At 36.2% G+C, this 23,303-nt stretch overlaps 2 long non-coding RNA genes and 2 pseudogenes across 2 annotated transcripts; 3 read left to right on the top strand and 1 right to left on the bottom strand.

Annotated features, from left to right (window-relative positions):
* Positions 1-1,682: 1,682 nt before the first annotated feature.
* Positions 1,683-5,410, top strand: LOC120210397 (annotated as a pseudogene).
* A 402-nt stretch (positions 5,411-5,812) lies between these two features.
* On the top strand, positions 5,813-6,311 carry LOC120210375. Its single transcript, XR_005524499.1, has 2 exons — positions 5,813-6,109; positions 6,209-6,311. It is a non-coding gene; the product is annotated as an uncharacterized LOC120210375 (long non-coding RNA).
* A 290-nt stretch (positions 6,312-6,601) lies between these two features.
* On the top strand, positions 6,602-15,786 carry LOC120210377. Its single transcript, XR_005524500.1, has 4 exons — positions 6,602-6,721; positions 6,791-6,854; positions 15,307-15,316; positions 15,776-15,786. It is a non-coding gene; the product is annotated as an uncharacterized LOC120210377 (long non-coding RNA).
* On the bottom strand, positions 12,352-13,821 carry LOC120210376 (annotated as a pseudogene).
* Positions 15,787-23,303: the final 7,517 nt, after the last annotated feature.

Here is a 23,303-nt window from a genome sequence, read left to right on the forward strand (position 1 = left end):
TAAAATATTGATATATATTATATTGTATAATATTTCTATCTACAAGTAATAATGCATTAATAAAATATTTTATAAATATTTCTGAACGATATTAGAAGTTAAATACACTCTTCAAAAATAAAAATAAAAGATAATTTGTAAAATTCATCACTCAACTTTAATCTTACTTCTATTTTAATCACTAAACTTTTAATAAAAGAATTTAATAACTCATTTTTCACATTACTCGTGGTTTACCCATTTTACCGTTAAATCATAAATGGTGTGATGATATAACATAATATTTGATGACGTAGATTATTTTCGCTAATGTGAAAGCCATGTGTTATCTACTTCATTTTCCATCCTTTTTTTTCATTATCTCCGCCAACTACTCATTATCCACTATTTGGGTTTGAAATTTATAAGCGAAAAATTAACAAAACAAGATCAACATAGATAAGATCACATATAAGAAGTGAGATTTAACGTGATTTGGTGTTTTCTATCTCTACGGATAAGAAAAATAACAATCTACTATAAACATAGATATCACGAAGAGTACAAATATATGATTTCTTATGTATTCTAAAACCTAGTGTATCTCAAATCACTATCGCGATATCCTTACAAAATTTATCTCTGTAACGTAAACTCTAAAAATTGTAAATATTATAAAAAGATTACATGTCTCTAAATCATCTATCTCTCATAATTCTAAAGGTAATACATACTATATAGAGTTAAATATTTGGTCACAAAGAATCCCTATTCAATAATAATTTTTACTAAATAAAATTAATCGCCAAATAATCAATAGTAGAATTATAACAAAACCCAAATAAATTTATAATTGGAATTTGAGTCAGTATCAACCAATCTCTCCCTTGACACAAATTTCATTAGAAAATTGGAATTTCAATTCTTACATAAAGTCAAATGTTGGTTGAAATCTTTGCTGTAAAGTCTTGAACAATTTTAATTCTTTTGTAATATTCATCAAGTATTGTTGGAACGATTGGGAGTTACTCACCTGCAACTAAAAATTCAATGCAGTAAAACTCCTCTTATTTTGATTGAATCAATTGTTAGATATGACTCAAATTCTTAAACTTAACTCAATTCATATTAGTACGATAATCAAATATGATTTTACCTTATAAAATACTTAGAATTCAGTATCCACAACTATCTTGAATGATGTACTAATACGAGCTTGATAAAGTTTGACTATGTTTGACATCTCAAAATCAACAAACTTTTATTATTATATTCTCAAATCACACATTATTGTATACGAGTTTTTAAAGTGTCTAAATACAATCTTCTAAATATACACTCTATGAGTAATTAAAATAAAATCTACAATTTTTTAAAGTTCTAATCAATTATTTTATTACCTTAATTTTGATCTTGAATAATGTCCCTGGAAAACTTGTCACATTATCAAAAGGCACATTCTATATAAAAATTAATTCTCACGTGGCACGTCTTTTTTAAAAGGTATCATTAATTAGTAATATTGTTTTAATGTAATTTTAATAAATAAAATAATAAGAGTATTATTCTTATAAATTGAGATATATATATATTAAGAGAACATCATTTTATAGTATATTTTACTTGTACAAAATATCCGGCGAAACAAATATTAGATGAATGGTGCGGCTGCCGCACTTTCTTCCTCGTTAGTCCACAACAAAATGAATAAAGCTTCACTTCTGTGTTCTTCAATTCCAATATCTTCCCCGCCAGCCTATTTTCACACTTGTCGTCCACTAACACCTCCCATTAGAAGCCGTCTCTCTCGTTCTCTCTTTGCTTTCTCTTGTCTCCGCTTGTCTTTGAATCGTCTCCGCGGTCAGCGCCATGACCTCCCTCCTCTGCAAAGCACTGGTAAACCTTGATTTTTTACTTTAATTTTCAGCAGTTTTGGTTCAATTAGAGGGTTGTTTACAATGGGTTTTGCTTGTTTTTGTTTCTTACTTGGATTATTTGTATTTTATTTCTTTTCAACCGTTGTGCATATTCACATTAACTTAGCTACTTCAGCTACTGAAGAAATTATTGAAGCTAGCAACAACGTGTCTGGTTTTGTTGAAATTAGGTACATATCCAGTGTTCATGGGATACAGGGAGAGCTTTGTATAAAACCCAACACTGATTTTCCTGAACTGCGGTTTTGCAAGGTAGGACATGTTCTTAAGGTTATTATTTGCCTTTGCCTCAACTTAATGTCTGTAATTTCCTTTTTTCTTTTATCATGAAATAGATTCACTTTCAGGCTGGGAGAAGATGGTTAAGGCAACCAGTTCAGGTAAAGAAGCAATTAAAGAAGTAGAGCTTGTTGAAGGAAGGGAACATCCTGGAAAGAAGAGTTGGATACTTAGCTTCAGTGGGATTGAAACAGTGGATCAGGTGAGATGATTAGACAAGTTTGTTCTTTGTACTTCTTTACATCTTAATGAAAGCTTGCCTCTTTACTTTGGATATCTTTGATTTTTCTTTGCCTGCTTCCATCTTGATAAGTTTTGTTGTTCAGGCTAGGCAACTTGTAGGTTCAACTTTATTGGCTGAGGAAGAAGACAGGCCACATCTGGAAGAAGGTGAATTTTATACTCTTGATCTTGTTGGAATGAGAGTCATTCTCAAGGTGATGTACTTACTGGCTCAGTAGCCCTTGATATTCCATATACAAATCTGGAAACTTCCATAAAAGCATCAATTTTCTTTTCACATTTCAACACACCTTAACTGTTGAATTTGCCTTCTAAAGCCTCTTATTATAGTAATCACGGTAATAACCGATAAGTATATTGATTTATCTGTTCTTTTCAATTCTTTCTCATACTTTTAGATTGTTTATTTTGCTTACGATTGGTGAGGCTTAATTTTAGAATTTGTATATATCGCCTTCTTTCAGGAAACTGGTCAAGAGGTGGGGACAGTTGTTAATGTTTTCAATAGTGGAGCTAATGATCTGTTACATGTCATGCTCAAATCAGCTGTACCTATGCCTAATGGAAGTGAGGAGTCATCTAATTTGGCTGAAGTTAGTGATTCTGGTCCCCTTGTTTGGGTACCGTTTGTCGAAGAAATTGTTCCTAATGTTGATTTGAATAGAAGAGAAATGCTGATTACTCCTCCAATGGGACTCCTCGAGCTAAATGTACGAACTGATGAGAGGTCCTGGAAAGAAAGGCGCCAACTTGTAAGCTAATATTATTTTGCAATCTACTTTATTCATTGTTTCGTTTCTTGCACGATTCTCCAAAATAGTATTCTGCTTACTTATTTTCTTGTCAGCTGGACTTTCCTTTATTACATTTTCCTTCTGCTCTTGTTCTTCAGTATATTATTAAGCATATATATATATATATTTGTATAGAGTACATTGAAATTTTGAGATTTATTTCATATGCTCAGCTTCTCAAGCTCTTCCATCTATTCATGATGCCGCCATACTTTTTCACAGTTCATGTATTTACATGTTTGTATCAATCAGGTTCATGTCTTGGTTCTTCTGTCGACTTCTTTTAGGAATGGAAAGAAAGAAAAAAACTTTCAAAAGCGGTTAATAGCTGCAAAAAGGAAATTGATTGAAATGGAGCAACAACGTGTATTTCATGGGTTCGGATTTGGAGAGAAGTCACAAGTGAGCCTAATTGCAGATCAGATTGTCAATGTCAATTCCAAATTGCTTCAGCAGGCATTGGAGAATGTTGAGATAGCTTCAAAGAGGTGAAGCTTTTATATATGTATATGTAGACTGTAGTGTATAAACACATTTTTTCTCACTTTGCACTTATCAAACTTTCATTTAGTTGTTGAATAAATTCATCACCTGTTTCAAATATGGTGTCAAAAACCCTGTTTGTTTTCATCTTAGACTCCGTTCTGTTAGAAGGCATTCTCTGTACTGTATAAGCGGTGATGATGATCTACAATGGTGCTTAAATTATTAAATTTTTATCTCTATGTTGCTTCTTGAATCAGATGGAGTATAATTGAATCCCTCGCTGGAACTAAGCTAGTGAGAAATAGATTGGAGATATCAGAAAAAATGCTTTACTCCATCTACAAGTGAAGAGAAGCTGGGAATAAATTTCACTTTGCACGAAAAGGCACTTCATATTGTTTCTAAAGGAAAAGTTGTGGTTGTTTTAGATATGAGTGGCCATAGGAATTGGGGAAAAGACTATGACCCTGATCTCGGTTTCTCAATGAGCACAGAGAATTCTTAAACATCCTCCCTTCATACAGTGCTTTCTGATGATGAGAGGCTTGTGAAGGTGGTACAAAGATAAGAACTTACGTTTGGGAAAAATTTTAGTTTTTCAGTTACTGATTCATGCGACTGAAATTTTCATTTATAAGCTACTGCAACTGAAGCTCCAATTTATGAATATTAAAACTTATTGCTCGATGCTTGCAGGTAGAACATCGTTCATCTACGCCCGCTGATTTTGATTAGTCCAGCTGATGAAATCAATTCTACTAATAAGCTGTTATCAAGTAACAATTATTTTGGATTTGACCCTGAAAAGGTCAGTGTCATTGCCATCGATATCTTGTGATTTTCTTTTCCGCTTTGGGTTGTAGCCTTTGAATGACTCACTAGGCAAAACACAAGGTGCTGAGTAAAGTTATTTGTAATGCTCATTATAGGTTGTAGGTTTTGCTATCATATGTCAGTGTGGATAGCTATAGTTTTCAGAATGTTCCTTTTCGTTGTTGTCCGCATCCGGAGTGTAAATTAGAATTAAATGAGAAAGTTTTGCTAGCTATGCGTCTACTTCAGGAATCGGGATCTGATTTTCAACCAATGAAATCTCCAATGGCACTTACTCTTTCAACATTAATAATACTGGTTGATTCCAACTTCTGGTTTTGGTTGAATCCCAATGTTCCCAAACGATTTTCTCAATTCTATTTTCAACTCTACTAAGGTGCATGGTTTTCCATGGCTATCGTCTTCTTGATCCGCTAACAGTTTGCCATTGAATTCTTGAGGATTCGGAGATCCCTCTTTGATAAAATCCATAATGTTGGGATTTCACCGGCTAGGCCCTAGCAGTCATGCTTGTAAATTTGACGTAAATAGGAATTGACTATGATAGATGTGAACTGCTTTTATCCAAGTGTTTGATGAATATATGTATACTAACACCTTTATTTACCCAACCAAATTACAGGTTTGGTTCTTGGAAGAAGAGAGGCTGCCGGCTGTTAGCAGTTTGCTGGAACAAAATAGGCATAAGATTTTGATGAAATCACCTTGGGAGATGCTGCAGTCACCAGTTGGCTCTGGAGGAGTCATTAACTTGCTTTCATCAGACAACATTGTGGAGAATCTTTCCCAGAATGGCATCGAGTATATTCAGGTTAGAAGCTTTGTTATAGTTTAAACCAGTTCAGTCCGTTTTCCATGTTTTCAATGACAGACTAAGGCTTTTAAACTGTTTTATTGATGCTTACTCTAAACATTTTAGTCATTTGTATTTGCTACCAAAATATCATAAGAGATTCTTGAATCAAGTCCAAAAGCAGGTTTTGTTTCCACGAGTTCAAAGTTGCACATTGCTGATTTTTTTCGACTGTAATCTAATACCGTTTACTGCCTGGGATGGTGCGGTCTATAATATTAATTTTTTTCCTTACTGCCATGGAAGCTCAAGCAGGTGCTCTTGATGTCGTAGCTAAGTTTGGCGCAAAGACTGACTTGAATACAGGTTATAGTAAGGTAAGTGAAATTATAGCTCCCTTTAATACTACAACTGTGAAAACATGTGTAAATTATTTATTAATCTATTTTGTTTTAGCCATTGTTGGATGCTTGGAAAGAAGCTTGTGGGTCAACGACTCCATCAACAATTGTGATTCCTAAAGGGACATATTTGTTAAGTCAAGCAACGTTGGAAGGTCCTTGCAAGGCTCCTATTGAGCTTCAAGTTCAGGGCAATGTAAAAGCACCAGCCGATCCTAAAGCTTTCATGGAGCCTAAATGGGTAGCTTCCTTCATGTTGAAAACTTCAAATTGTTTGGTGGAGGAGCTTTCGATGGACAATGAACCACTGCTTATAAGAGAGAAGGTTGCGAAAAACACGACTTCTGTAGTAACCTCCCCATCGTAACGTAAGGTTTCTTACCTTTCACAAGAATTTGATATTCTTTATAATAGTTATTACTTTTTTTTTCTCGTGTCTCTTTTAACTCTGAAATTAAACAGAATGTAAGGTTTGATTATTTAACAAATGCAATGATACAAGATATAACTATAAGAGATAGTAAACAATTCCACGTTAATGTTTTGGGATGCAAAAAATTACTTTCGAACGTCACTGTATCCGCACCTAAAGATAGCCCAAACGTAGATGGGATTCATATCAAGAGATCAGATCGGGTTAAAATTATAAACACAAATATCAAAACTGGTGATGAATGTGTTTTAATTGGGGATCGTCCCTAAAATCTGAACATCACGGAGTAACTTGTGGATCTGAACATGGTATCAGTATCGGTAGCCTTGGAAAGTTTGCAAATGAAGAACCAGTTGAAGGAATTAAAGTGTTGAAGTGCACTATGACTGATACTTCGAATGGTGTTAGAATCAAGACTTGGACAAGTCAAATTTTTTAGCACTGCATTGGATATGCATTTTGAAGATATCACTGTGAAGAATGTTAGTTGCCCCGTCATGACTGACCAAAAATATTGCCCATGGAATAAATGCAAAATGAATGTATGTACATACTTATTGAAAACCCAATACAATGAAAAGAGTTAATCAATCATCTAACTAGTCTTGCAGCCAGAATCAAATGTTAAACTAAGCAACATCAGCTTCAAGAACATTTCTGGTACGCTTCCAAAAGGTGTCAAACTCGTTTGCAGTGCTACTTTTCTATGTAAAAATGTAGAACTCTTCCACATTAATAATATAATTAGTGGACTAGATGGATCTACAAAATCTGAATGTAAAAATATTAAATCAAAAGTTACTGGCAAACAAAATCCAGCTGCATGTTCTACTCCAGTACCAGTAAACACTACTCTTACGGTTTAAATGTTAGTTTACAATAAATAAACAAAGTGAATGTAACTCATATACCTTTTCATTTTATATAAATACATCTATTTCATTTTAATCCTATGTTATTAAGAAACTTTTATAATAGAATCATTGTTTTAAAAAAATATACTTGAATTGGAAAAGAAAAACTATATGATAATATTTTAAGCATTTTGACTTATTTATATTGGCATTATATGCATCGCATGTGTATGTACACGCTATTTATTTTTATTTCAAGTAAAAAAGTTAAGCAATCATTATTAAAGCTATATACAAATATACAAGGCATCGCATTTTAATTTTTGATGGTATTCTTGTGGTGAATGAGATTATACAATGGCGAACGAGGGAAGTGACGCTGGAGGCGTGATCCTAAAGTTGGACTTCTCCAAAGCTTATGATTTTGTAAGGTGAGAGTTCTTGTCATGGTCCTCGAGAAAATGAGGTTTGGCTTAAACTGGAGAAACTGGATGTTAGGATGTATATCTTCGGAGGATGTTTCGGTGCTGGAGAATGGCTCGCCGACAAAGGAGTTTCGCATGGGTAGAGGTTTACGGATTGGGGATCCAATTTCACCAATTTTATTCATTATAGTCGCGGAAGCGGTGCATCAACTCCATATTAAAGCAGAACGATGTGGAGTAATTTCTGGAATTTGAGATGTTTTACCAAATCATTCGTTTTACCACCTCCAGTTTGCCGATGACACGATATTGTTTATTAAACTTGAAGATGATGTTTTAACCAATGTGAAGAGGACACTGAGATGTTTCGAAATCACCTCTGGGTTGAGCATTAACTTTAAAAAAACTCGTCTTCTGGGAGTGGGTGTGAAGGATAATGCGGTTAAATTCTTAGCCAAGTGTTGTGGATGCAAGGTGGGCAACCTTCCTTTCGTGTATCTGGGGATCCCTCTAGGAGAGGATCCGCGCAGGGTGTTGACTTGGGCTCTGGTAATAGAGAGATTCCGTTTCTTAGAGTTAACGAAGACCTCGCACTTATAACATATTTGATCCAAATTGGGTTGATGTAGACCTCGTAGAACACAAGATACAAATTCAAAAGAGTGGATTGTTCATGGAAAACAGAAAAGTGATAACATAGATGATATTCGTGGTAAAGAAAGCGATTATGGTAGAGAAACTTAGGTTAACGAAGCAGGTTTTGAGATGGTACCTTGCTCCACAAGTTTCCCCAAGTGCACCGTTGCTATCATGTTCGCTGAGTCGTCAACCAATGTGCCACCACCACGGTTGTACTATTGGCCATCACTTTTACCAGTGTTTCTTGAACAATTCTTTTCGGTTCGTCGTTCAAGTCACTCATAAGTCATAACTCATAATCTCATCGAGGAGGATTTTCGGGCTCTTCAAGATGGCTCTTGCGATTGATTTTCTTCATTTTGCCCTCTTGAAAGTTGAATTTCATACTCTCCCACCATGAATAAGAGAAAATCAGACATGTTGGGAGAGCATGGAACTCAACTTTTTTTTTTATGAGAGCAAAAGCAAAGAACGACGATAGGAAGAGTCACAGATTTTGGCGCTTGTCTTTCTCCGATCACCTTCTGACATGTTACCTCTGTAAAATACCAACAAATATGTATGTAGTTCAATTAAACATGTAAAAATTATTAGTATTACTAATCAAATATAACTACACGGTACGTATATGTATATGATCAACTCGAAGCAATATTTTCCATCATAATTATACCTTAGGTCCATTATCTGTTGGTCATAATTAAATGAAAATTCAAATACAATCTATTAAAAGACTAACCATGACTGAATCTTTAAAATAAAGAAACAATAAATCAAGCAATTTCATATGAAAGAACGTTTCGATCAAATAGTAAAGATTTCAATACATTTTATTTTTTTAATATTTCAGTTTCAAAATTTTGTTTAGCAGTTTTCAGTTGGTATTTCAATGATACCATTGCTCCCACATGAAACTACGAAAGGAAAAAATCCAAAGTGAAAATTGTTTTTATATAACATTTGAGACTGTTTTAATGGCATGGTGGCGATGGTTCTCGCCGTTTTCAAGAACACATCCAACGTATTGATGAATTAGTATAGAAACTTCGGTTAACAAAGCTGATTTTTAAGATAGTACCTTGCTCCACAGGTCTCCCCAAGTGAACCACTTTTATCATGTCCGCATTAGTGATAGTCATCGATCGATATGCCACCACCACAGTTTTTCTAGTTGCCATCACTTTCACCATATTGATTCTTAAACAGTTCATTCCCATTCAACATCCAGGGAAATCATAGCCTCATCGAGGAGGAGGATTACCACGTTCTTCATGACGACTCTTGTTATTGCTTTTCTTTGCTTTCTCCCTCCTGAAAGTTGAGTTCCATGTTCTCCCACCGTGGATAAGTGAAAAATCAGACATGTTGGAAGAGCATGAAACTCAACTTTCATGAGAGCAAAAGCAAAGAACATTGATAGCAACAGCCACAGATTTGGACAGCTGTCTTTCTATGGTCATCTTTCGAAATGTTACCTCTGTCTCTATAATATACCAACAAGTATGTAGATCAATTAAACATGTAAAATTGATTAGTATTACTAATCAAGTGCAACTACACAATAGGGAATATGTATATAAACTTGAAGCAATATTTCCCACGTTAATTAAATGGAAAATCAAATACAATCTATTGAAAATACTCTTAATGCATTCTTTAAAAAAAAAAAGATCCGGTAATTTCAGATGAAGAACGTTTTGATCAAATATTAAAGATTTTGATACATTTTATTTTTTAAGATTTCGGTTTCAAAATCGTTTAAATAAAATTTTGGTTTCAAAATCTTGTTAAACGGGTTTCACTTGGTATTTCAATGATACCATTACTTCCACATGAAACTATGAAAGTAAACATCCAAAGAAAACCGGGAAAGTTCTTTTGTATAACCTTTGAGATTATTTTAATGACATGGCGGCTATGGTTCTCGTCGTTATCAAGAACACATCCATCCTATTGGTGAATTAATATATAAACTTTGATTAATAAAGCTGGTACCTTGCTCCACAAGTTTCCCTAAGTGCACTACTGCTATCATGTCCGCATTCGTCATAGTCATCAACCGGTGTGCCACCAATGCGGTTGTACCATTGGCCATCACTTTCACCATTGCTTCTTGAACGATACATTTCAATTCGGCATCCAAGGAACTACAGCCTCATCGAGGAGGAGGATTCTCGGGTTCTACACGACGACCCTTGCTATTGCTTTTCTTTGCTTTCTCCCTCATGAAAGTTGAGTTTCCATGCCCTCCCACCATGTGTAAGCGAAAGATTAGACATCTTGGGACAGCATGGAACTCAACTTTCAAGAGGGAAAATGCAAAGAATAGCAATAGCAAGAACAATAGAACAACAATACATCCAACCAATCTGCCATTGTTGTTGCTGTTATCTTTTGCCGCCATTGCCTTGGAAGGTTAAAAGAAGAACCATAAAAGAAGGCGAAAGAGAGAGGAGGTAGAGACGCAGTTAAATAGGGAAACAAATTCACAAAATACGACGTTAATAATTTTTAATCACTAACATTATCCTTATATGTTATAAAACTGAAATATTAGTCATTAAATTTTAATTTATTACAATTTGGTTCTTATACTTTATAAAAAGTTGAGACATTAGTATAGATTTTAATCAACAGTTGAACTTAAACCTTTAATTTATTACATATAATTTTTTAATTATTGATTAAACAGTAATTATCAGTATAAATAATGAATAATAGCTCGAATACGATATTAAAATATTTAAAGCGTGTGTATCAATTTTTAAAAACACAGCACATCTATTACATTAACATCTTAAACATGTCATGTTAGAAACAATAATCTTTCTAATTATTAAAATCATCCGCGGTGGCCGTTACACTGATTTTTGGTATGATCATTGGTTGGATGGCAAAAATCGGTTAATTTTCTCTTACACAGGATCAGACTCTCCCTCTCCAACCCCTGTCTGTGCGATGATTCTCTCATCGGGTATGTGGGACTGGGAAAGGCTTTCGAACGTTCTTCCTGAAGCCATCGTCCAACCGCCTCTTGAGCGGTTGGGTCCAGATTCCCCCGGATGGCGATGGGAATCCGATAGACGTTCTACCACTAACACGGCGTACATGTCTCTCATGCAGCAGGAAAGGGTAGGTACTGCCATAAACCGGAAATATTTATGGAGTTTGGAGATTCCTCAACGAATAAAATTTTTACTTTGGTTAGCATTACAAGATCGTTTGCTTACGAATGTTGAAAGGTCACGACGATTATTCGCCACGTTCGACGAGAGCAAAATGCAGCTGCAGATTTCTTGGCTGGTTTGAGTCGAGGAGCATCGATTGGTACCACTGAGTTTTTGGAGCCGCCGGAGGAGATGAATGATATTCTGCTAAAAGATCTGAATGGGACAAGCTAGCTTCTAGTTTTCCTGTTGTTCTGTTTTAACAAAAAAAAAAAACAAAAAACATGGTTTTTTTTTCAACATGTTTGGCACAAATTGTTGATGCAGAAGATACATACCTATTTATAATAAGATGAAGTATACGAATGATTTATTGATTATAAAGTGTTTTTCTTAAGCTCATCAACTATTAAAAGTTAAAAAATTAATGATCTTTGGACTATAAGATATTGCTTTGTTAAATTCTTTGACTATTAAAGTTACAAAATGGTCACTCGACTATTATATGTTTCAAACTCGTCATTTTCTGTTAAAAAAATGACGGCAGTCTAAGCTGGGCGTTAATATGATAATTGGAATATGATAAAATCTGATCTCAAAATCTCAAACGACTATCATATCCTTGTCAATATGTTAATGTTTAACTCATATTGTCGTCAACTTTTTAACGGAAAATGACAAGTTTGAAACATATGAATAGTCATGTGACCATTTTATATCTTTTAATAGTCAAGGGATTCAACAAAACAACACACTATAGTCGGATTACCATTTGTCTGCTTTACCCTTAAAATAAATCAAATGCTTTAAAATTTGGATTGAAATGTGAGAGGGACAAGTATAAGTTTGAAACAAACATGATCTTAAAATGTAATTAAACTGTAAAAATTAGGGGATCTAGGGTTTAGAGACGATGCGATCGGTGCCTGCCGGAGTGATTCTGCTCTATTCCGACATTAGTCGCAAACGTATCGCCGGAAATCCGTGATTGACATACTTAAAGTTTGGAGATAGGGAATGAAGGTATTGGTCATTGTAGCATAGGTAAAAATTTACTGTAAATTTAAGTTGATTCCGTATGAAAGTACAGTCATTTCAATCCAATATCCAATGACCCAAGGAATACACTATTCAAATGAAACAGAGTTTTTCAATTTTCATGTTCATCATTGTTTTTGATTCTCATGAAATCAAGGTAACCCTTGCCGTTTAGTTTCTGAGCAAAAAATTCCTTGAAGTACTTCTCCAACGGGACTCGTCGAAAAATCGCAGGGTTATTCGGAACGATAAGGCTATGTGCAGGGCCTAATTCCCTGTCTAACTTGGAGCTATAAAACGTTGCAATAGATAGCCTCTGTTTGGTTGAATTCACAACTGCTCTATGCTCAATGCTGCGGTATATTCCATTGCTCAAAATCTGCAGAGAAAAAGGGCATTCGAAGTGAGCAATACTATCTGCACGATGCCACCATCGCTTGGCCTAGAGAAATAACAGAATGGATACCTCCATGATGTCTCCGATGTTAACTACGAAGGCATTTGGAAGTGGCTTAATGGGAATCCATTTCCCATCTTTCCGGACTTGCAGGCCTTCGGTTTCGTCGAGCTGAAACAGAATCGTTAAAGCATCGGCATCGGAATGAGGACTGAAACCGATGGTCATATCAGGTTGAGGGCACGGTGGATAGTAATTCATTCTCATTGCTTGAACCCCATCATCGAACATCGCTCTCATTTCTTCACCATCCATCTTTAAAGCCTTAGCCATGTAATCCAAAGTCCTCATAGCTAGATTCTTCACTTCAGTACAATATACTTCCATGATCTCTCTGCATCAAGATCATGAAACTGTAGGATCAAAAACACACTTACAAACAATACTTTTTATCGAAATATCGGTTTCGAATTTCAATACCTTAGCTTAAGGGGAGTTTTTCGAATAGGTCAACCTTACGAAGATCGAGTGGTAACGTGGTATATAGAACATATCAGACCAATCTAGCTTCTGATCTTCTGAAACCACAAACAATTGACCAAACCCTTCATGATCATCTGGTGTTTGCCAAAGAAGCTTCTTATCTTCATGGGGTAGTTTGAAGAAATTTTCAATCTCCAACTTGAACTCATCCAATAATTTCAAACTAACACCATGATTCACTACCTATATATTAAACAAAACACTAGCTGTAACAATTTCAAGCAATACCATTTACCAACAAGTAACTGAAGAGTAGTAAGTACTATGGCTTACCTGGAAGAATCCCCAGTCCTTGCAAGCTGAGTGTAATCTTTCGAGTTCGGAGCCGATGAAATCGTCGGCAGCCAGTTTCTGAAAATCGATGATGGGGACAGATGGAAGGTGATAATCGGAAGGGATGGAGGGAGATTCTTGATGAGGACGATGGTATCTATGTGGGATTTTGGAGAGGGGTTCTTTGGCAAGTTCTTGAACACTTGGAACTATGAGAGATCTCCCAAAGATGACAGGCTCTTTTGGCGACTCCATTGATGCAGAAGGCTTAGGTTTGTTGCTTTCAACACCAAGGTTTCAATAATGGAGAATTAATCCAGAATAGCCTACTTGAATTAAATGATTTTAGAATAACAGGGGCTAAATAAAAATTAACTAGGAGCCTGTGGAGAATTAACCCAAAGTGAGTTAGCGGCTTACTTTGTCCCGTGCAAGTGCACGCCAGCTTTTTTTAGCGATTTCCTTTTTCTCTTCATTTTATCCTCTAAGCCATAACCTACCACCGCCTCTAATTCACCGGAGTTTCACCGCCGTTGAGGTCCGTGAATAACGACTCTTCGTCCATGTCAGAAGAAATAAATTTATACGCAAACCTCCATCTCCAAGGACATCAACAATATTATAGTCAAATTATCATTCTTGTCTTATAATTTTGTGCATCGTTTAAAATCCTAAATTATAATGATAACATCATAATTGACCATAAATTATAATTATAAATTATAAATTTGAATCATTGTTGTTAACATGTCAAGTCATTAATCTAATGAAAAATAATGTCCTGGTCATTTTATTTATCAATAATTTTAATGATCAAAACATAATTTTTACAATTTTAATGACAATTTTTTTAATCTTTTAGTGACCATTAATATAATTTATCCTAGAACTTATTAGAGCTAATAAAATTTAGAGAAAATAACCTCAGTGACCAAAAATCCCATATAATATACGATTTTAACCAACTTTTTCCGGATTTGCCAAATGACCAACAAAATCGCAATGCGATCGCTAATTCGCAACGCGATCTCCATTATCGCAAATTCGCGTTGCATTTTCGCAATGCGATAGTTGAAAATCGCGTTGCGATGGTCTACAGTATCGTTGCGATTTTCCAATTCGCAATGCGAATAAGTAAATCGCAACGCGAATTGGGAAATTCGCAATGCGAATAAGTAAATCGTAACGCGAATTGGGAAAATCGCAATGCGATACTGACTATCGCAATGCGATAATAAAAAATCGCAACGAGATACTTACTTCGCAACGCGATACTGACTTTCGCAACGCGATTTACTTAGCACCATTCGTATTAACGCGTATTTTTTTTTCAAATTCCAAACACGTATTTTTCTTAATAAATCGGAAAATGAACCGTCCACAGTAATCGCACGCAACTCATAACCTCAAACCCAAAAAACACAACACTCAGTCCCATCTCCATCTCTCACTCTCTACGGCGAAATCCGTCCCATCTCCGAAGATTTCCGTCCCCATCGCCGGCGAATCCCTCACAACCATTCACAGTCAAAAATCCCTCACAATCATTCAGAAATGGAAAATCAACCTCCGAGGGTTAGTTTTTTTTTATTTTTATTTTGAAATTTTTGCATTATTTTAGGTTTTTCATATTGAGATTGATGATAAGTTTACTGGTAATTTCAATAATAGATTAACCATTTCACTTAGATTTCTTATTAAATTCATTCGATTGCTGCCAATACTGCTAAACTGTTTAGCCTGTGAAGTTAGTATTTGTCTTTGCTTTGTCTTTTGGTTGAAGTAATGCAGAAGAAGAATAGTTTCGAGAATGAGAATCGCAACGCAGAAATGACTATCGCAACGAGATAATCGCAACGCGAAATAAAAATCGCAACGCGAAACCAAAATCGCATTGCGATTTTCATTTCGCATTGCGATTTCATTTCGCGTTGCGATTTTAATTTCGCGGTTGCGATTTTCATTTCGCGTTGCGATTCTCTCGTTGCGATAGTCATTTTCGCGTTGCGATTCTCATTATCTCGTTGCGATTTCATTTCAACCAAAAGACAGAAACAGTGTTGCAAATTTTAGTTTCAAGAATAAACTACTATTTATGTTTATTGTTTTGTTTTTGGTATATCTTGACAGTGTAATTTTTGGTATATCTAACTTGGTATGTTATTGTTTTTTTGTAGAAATTTTTTTCGGCTTCATTGACATTAAGGAATAAAGTTAGCCTAGCCACTACAATTGCTTCGAAGCTTTCACCTGCACAAAGAAAATTGTTTGAAGAAACCTGCTTCGGGCCATGGCTGAGAGTACAACATCCGGGTGGAGATGCTAGTTTGACCCATTTGTGGCTTCAAACCATGACTAGCGATCTACCTGACAGTATACAACGTGGTGAGGAAGAGATATGGTTTCATTTTCCACCGGCGTATACTTGTTTTGGGCGGAAGGAGTTCTGCTTAATCATGGTCTACGATTCGGACACGATGATGTAGGCCGGTACACTCGTCATATCACCGCCCATCATGGTTATCCAGGGTTTTTCCTGATGAGTCAATAGAGAAGCCGAACTTACACGTCGACGACATGAAGAAATTGTTTAATAAGAAAGATGGTTTTACTCGGATGAATGACGTCGATGTTGTCCGAGTATGCCTTCTACTACTTTTGTATGCCGGCTTTCTAGGCAGAGAGGCCAGACAACCTATTCCTCAGGAGCTAATATTATTGGTAGAGGACCTAAATGCATGGAATCTGTTTCCGTGGGGTTCGTATATGGAAAGCTACCTGGACTAAGTTGTCATCTGCCTTTGATGACCGCAAAAGTTTGCGGGGCGATGGGTCGAAATACACTTTGTCAGGCTTTGTTTGGGCCTTTAAGGTAAGAATTTCTATATAATGTTTTCAAAATTATAATTAATTATTTAACAATTACTAATGTTTGTTATTATATTGTTTGTAGATTTGGATATTCGAGGCTTTCCCCAGCATGCAGACATATGCATTAAAATCCTCAGATGATATTCCTAGGGCTATTTCCTGGAAGAGGAAACGTATGTTGGATTGGGAAGACTTAATACCATATGCGACAATAAATAATGTAAGTTAACACAAATACTATATATAAACAAGTTATTAATAGTAGACGTTTAACTTGTTTTAGTTTTTATATTATTAGGAGGCCAACACTCCATTAATGAGACTGACACCCACGGAGGCTGAGCTTGCCACTGATTGGTGGCAAGCTAGTCAGCGTTTTTTTGATGGCACGAATGATGAGCAGCCTCCACTTCCTCCACTTCGAGAGCCATCACCTCACCCAGAGCCATCACCTGATCGACCCGACTATACACCTCTACAACGAGAGCCATCACCTATCCCGTCACATCATCGAGTCTCTTCTCCACCATCACCTCATGATAGGCGACCGACAAAGATGCCACGACTTCTATCTCTCTGTTCTCCACCTCCACGGGATGAGTCAAGGGAGTTACGTGATGAGGTCAATGCCTTGCGTGAGGAGATCGGTACTCTACGCGATAACGATGGTGCATGGCGTGTGGAGGTGTCTACTTTACGTGGTGAGGTTGCCGCTCTACGTGAGATGGTAGTATCGTTGCAGAATGAGGTTCATACTCTACGCAACGAGGTAAGTTTAAGATTTCCATATTTAACTTGATGATAAATTTACTCGTAATTTCACTTAAATTAACCATTTCACTTAGATTGCTTGGCAAATTTATTCGGTTGCTGCCAAAACTGCTAAACTTTTTACTTTAACACTGTGAAGTTAGTATTTGTCTTTGTTTTGTCTTTTGGTTGAAAGTTTGAAATATATTATCTTTGTTTTCACTGTTTAAATATCATGTCTGTTTATTTACTGATATTTGTATTTTATTTAGCGGACCGATAAGGTGGATGCTTTACGTCGGGTTTTTCTTGCACGACAGAGTTCACGCATCAGACGGCGTGCACGTGCTATTAAGTCTCCGTATACCCCAATAGTGCGAAGACACCGCAAAAGAAGCCCGACTCGCCTATCATCCCTCAAGAGTCCATCCTATCGTTGAAGAGGCCCCTATCATTCCTCGAGAGTCCCCTCCCACCGTTCAAGAGGCCACTGTCATCGTTGAAGAGGTCCCTCCCACCATTCAAGAGCCCGATTCACATGGCGTCATGTAGGATTCTTGAGAAACCCTCTGACGTGCCGGACATGATGGATTCAAGTTGGCTCTCGTATGAGTTACCGGCCAGTACCATACCGGTATCTGAAGAGGAGAGGAAACAACTACGGACACAATTCTGGATAACACCCTTTGGGCTAAGACCGCAGTTGATTTTTATCTACACGAGCGAAGCCAGGGGTGTTTCACTGACATATGCAAGCTCAATGATGATATCTATTTGTTGCTTGATCGGTCTTGGTGGGCGTATTATTAGGGGTCGAAGACAATGGCTATTTCGATGGAGGGGTAAGTCTTATATTTTCTTATATTTTCATTTGATTAATTTGTTTAAAAATTAATGTAATTCACTAATATGTATTTTTTTGTAAAACAGCATATCGATGCGTGGGTGTCACGTCTACTAATAATTAGGAAACTTAAGGAAAATAAAAGAAATACACGGTATACAATAATGCCGACGGTTTTTAACGCAGTTCACTTGAAGAATCAACGAGATGAATCATTTGCGTTGGGCAATGGACAAGCTAAACTTTATCCTGCATGGTGGGAGGTCGATAAGGTTAGTGTTTATTTTAGATTGAGTTTAAAGGTATTCATAAATAAGTGCGCAAATGAATGAATTATTACTTATGATTGCAGGTGTTTATCCCTGTTTTGGAACGTAACCATTGGCTTCTCGTCGAGCTTCAGATCACATCCCTTAAGGCAATAGTATATGACAGCATGATAAATTACATATCATTGGCTGATTTAAGATATTATTAAGGGATGGAGCTCTAATTTGGCTAAATACTTGGATGCGATAATTATTGGACTCGTTCTGGAAACAAGAAGCCAAAGAAGCTCAATATTACAGTTAGCAGAGCGAGACCGCACCACAACACAACGAAAGGACCCAGAGGGGATTGTGGTCCTCTCGTATGCTTGGCGTTGGACCGTTTGATCACAGGAAGTATAAAGTATCTACCTCCCACGATAGATAGAGCTGCAGTAGGCTTGTGGTTTCGACATTATATGGCTAGATCGATATATACGAGACGCTGCCTACCTGCATCCGCGTTATAAAAATGTCCATAAACAATTGGTATGTTTATAGGCTTGTGGTTTGAAAATGTTTGGTTAAGTACCTAGAATTCAATAATTTGCTGTTTGTAGGTTTAGATGTGTAGAAAGTGTTGTTTGAGCAAATGTTTGGTTTATGCAGGTTAATCTCAGAAGTGAGCTGCGTGAAAATGATGTATGGCTGCAAAGTTGATTCAATAGTAGAAGTGTTATTTTTCTCTAATAATTATTGCTATTTTTGATTGTTTAATTGATTTGTAAAAGGTGATTTGTAAAAGTTGATTTGTTTAATTGATGTTAACATAATTCTTATTTGTGCTTGTTTACTTGATTGAAAGTAATGGTTGATTTTGTTGATTTCAATATGCATTATGTTGAAGGCAAAAAGTACTATCGCAATGCGAAATGAAAATCGCAACGCGAAATTAAATTCGCGTTGCGATTTTCATTTCGCATTGCGATTCCCTCGTTGCGATTTTCATTTCGCATTGCGATTCTCTCGTTGCGATTTTCATTTCGCATTGCGATAGTAATTTCCGCGTTGCGATGGATTAAGAGATTGCCTATTAAGTGATAACAACTGGAACAGATCATAGCAATTTTCAAACTCAAGTTACTAATACTGCCTAACTGAAAATGTTAACAGTTCACACAAAATCTACATAATACACGTTTGCATTTAAAAATCACCTAAGTTAACAGACCCAAAAGGTGAAGCCAGTTGTGATTGGGATTTTAAAGATGATTGCGATTTTGATTGCCTTTTCTTGACACCATATGAGCTTTGGATTTTGATGATGATCCATATTTTGGTAGAGGAAAGATGATTGTGATGGCACTGGTGATCCACATGTCAACCTTGTATGACCATTTCCTTGCACCGACTACATGTCGATCTCTTCTTCTCTTCACCCTTAGACGTATACGATCGGACTTTTTGGTCGGCCAGGTAGCCTTCTGTCCATGGTTGGTGGCAAAACTGTTTGTAAGTCATCTGGTATGTCCCACTCAGAAGGATGGAAATAGGGTAGACAATCTCGGCATAAGTCTGTCGATATACTTCTGTAGTGTAGCAATCCATAGCGTATATGCTTGAATCATCTTGGTTAGATGAAGAGCAACTTTTATAACATGGCCACATGGATAACCAGATGTTTGCCATTTCATACAACTACACGTCCTTGCATTTAGATCGACAAGCCCATTTAAGTTATTATCCAGTACTTCAAACAAAGTGTTTGAACATGGTTCAACTCTCCATGACGTTGACTTCACAACACGTTTCGTTATCTTTTTTCAGTCCATGGTGTAACACGATGTTCCAATGTTCCTGTAAATTTAAATAAATAATACTTAGTAAATATATCCCAATGTTCCTGTAAATTCAAGAAATAATACCTGCATGGTTTCTTTTCTTGTAGTACCACTGTTGATAGAGGCTCGAAAAACTCCATTAACATAGTAATGGGTAATTTCCGGGAATGAACTCAGAGCGTTAATTGATTCTGCACTATTAGACGTCATGAAACCATATCTTGCTCCAAGTTGATGTACTCTTGACCATCTTTCAAACCGACATCTTCTAGTGTTTGAGCACACTGAGGCAAAACACGTCTTAAACAGTTTATATGCGTATTGAAATCACTTCCCGATAAGCCTTTACAGCCTTCCAGTATGTCTATTGTGCTTTTTTATACCAGCAGACCTTGATTTTAGATTTCTATACAAATGAACACCACAAAGTCCATGAAAAGCATCTGGGAACACCTTCTAACAGCGTTGTCATTGAGTTGCCCTATCGGATATGATTCGATTGCTAATAGGACCATGCAATCCCTAAGATGCCCCATAAACCATGTCCATGAATCAGAGGTTTCAGATTTGCCAACCCCGTAAGCTATTGGCAATATCCCATTGTTAGCATCATGCTACTGCTAATAAGTTTACTCCAAGGTATCGACCTTTCAAATGCTTCGTCAACTATAATAACTGGGGCATGCAAGTAATAAACGAACGAATCTACAAAATAATATACACAAGAAATATAATCATTTAAATGTTAAATGCATGTAACTACAGAAATGAGTCAACAGAATTATGATTTACTAACCGCAGCACCAATGGCGATAAACAGCAACTCAAAGCGTCCATCTCTATCTGTTTTGATATGAGTTACCGACCCAGGATTTTTCAGCTTTAAATTATGACAATAAGCCGACAGTTGGGCAAACGATGCTTCTGGCGACCCCCTCAACAATTCCAAGGCATAACATTTGGCTCTCCAAGCTTGAGAATATATATACTAATCTTGAACCGAGCATTCATGTCAGTCATAATTTCATGTCCCCGATATACCCTGCCATTCAAAAATTAACTCAGCTAGAAAACCACCCAACACTTTTTTGTTTGCCTGTCTATGGTGAGGAAAAACTTGGGTTCTTGAACATGTATGTTTATCAATAAAGGTCCTAACTTGAAACATTGCGCAATCTTTATCCTCTTTGCAATCATATGCCACGTACAGTTTTGTCATCGTACACCTTGTTTCGAAATGATCTTTGCTTGATTTGTTAACTTTTAGTTGATAGCCATCTTCCACACATTTCGTATACAAGCTATCTTAAAGTCTTCCTTTGTATCAAAACAATCATCTTTCTTGATACGAATAACTTTTGTAACAATCAACTGCTTTCTTTGCCAACTTCTTCCGGTAACTGAAGTAATTCTGGCATATTCCAGTTATACTCCCGTGGCATTTTCTTTTCTTCGGGGACTTTTTCTTCTTCTTTTCTTCTTCAGGATTATGAATTACAAAATGGATGTTCAACATGTTCATTCACAGTCGTACTTCCTCCTCATTATCATCAACAACATCTTCCTCGACAACGGGTGTTTCATCATCAAAATTCGGTATTGACCAATATCAAAATCATTACACGCAGGGTCTGTTTCTTCTTCTGAAACATCATCAAAATTCGTGTTGACCAATATCAAAGTCCGGGTATTGACCAAGATCAAATTTCGAATACTGACTAGTACTCACAATTTTTCTCTTGGCTCATCATCGTCTAATTGGTCAATACGAAAACCGGAATTTGGTGCTGAAAGTTGATTTGGATTTGGATTAGAGAAAGGCTGTGGGTTTTGAGACCCACTTAGTTGATTACTACCCGCTACTGACCCAACAATACTACTTCTAGGTTCAACAACATACAATGTAACATCATCACTTGAAACATTAATGTAAGCAATGAATCGTTCACATCTTCATTGTCGGTTAACAAAATAAACTTTACCATTTCTCTGATAAGATAGCCTAAATCCACTTAGGGGCTCTAAATTCAATTTTTTTGAAACACGAACATTAGGGTTTCATAAGTTAACTTCTTTAATGACAGTTTTAGTTGAAGATTCATGGGTAAAGGCATATATTGTAAACACCATGAACATTCTCCCATGACCCTCCAAAACACAAATCTATCCAAACATGATCAACATTAGATGATTTCATGGTTGTAACTAAACAAACGAGATGTGAAACTAAGACCTGTTGCCGGATGGGGAAGGATGTCATTGATATTGGAACGGATGTCGCCGAGGAGAGAGGATGATGGAGATGGAATGAGTTGCGATTTAGGGATTAGGTTATGAGTTGTTGCTGCTGCGTATATATACATACACAAAAAATTTGGCTTGCGAAACTAAAACCTGTTGCGAACTTTGAAACTCGCATTGCGATTCTGTATTATCTCGTTGCGAAAGTCAGAATCGCGTTGCGAAAGGCAATCATTTGACCATCGCAATGCGAACTGCAAATCGCAACGATAGAATCGCAATGCGAAATGAAAAGGCAACGAGGATTAACATGCATAACTTTTAACAATTATTATTGAATTCTAGGTACTTAACCAAACATTTTCAAACCAAAAGGAGTATATATGTTACAAAACTTGCATTATGTATTTTATGTGTGCACTTTTAACATTTTCAGTTAGGCATGTATTAGTAACTTGAGTTTGAACATTGCTATGATCTGTTCAGTTGTCATCACTTATTAGACATTCATTTGACTATCGCAATGCATAGCCATTTCGCGTTGCGATAGTCTGTTTTGCCTTCAACATAAAGCAGATTGAAAATCAACAAATCAACTATTACATTTCAACACAAATTATGTACACGTCAATTAAACAAATCAACATTTACAAATCATCTTTTACAAATCAATTAAACAATCAAAAAATAATAATAATTCTTATTTCTCATCATTATTGAATCAAGAATCAACAACTTTGTGACCCCGTACATCCATTTCACGCAGCTCACTTAAGGATTAACCTGCAGAAACCAAAACATTTGCTCAAACAAGACTTCCTACACATCTAAAACCTACAAACAGCAAATTATTGAATTCTAGGTACTTACCAAACATTTTCAAACAAAAGGAGTATATATGTTAACAAAAACTTGCATTATGTGTATTTTATGTGTGCACTTTTAACATTTTCAGTTAGGCATGTATTAGTAACTTGAGTTTGAACATTGCTA

This window comes from Hibiscus syriacus, unplaced genomic scaffold (genome assembly GCF_006381635.1).
Source record: "Hibiscus syriacus cultivar Baekdansim isolate YM2019G1 unplaced genomic scaffold, ASM638163v2 tig00109923_pilon, whole genome shotgun sequence".
Taxonomy (NCBI): Eukaryota; Viridiplantae; Streptophyta; class Magnoliopsida; order Malvales; family Malvaceae; genus Hibiscus; species Hibiscus syriacus.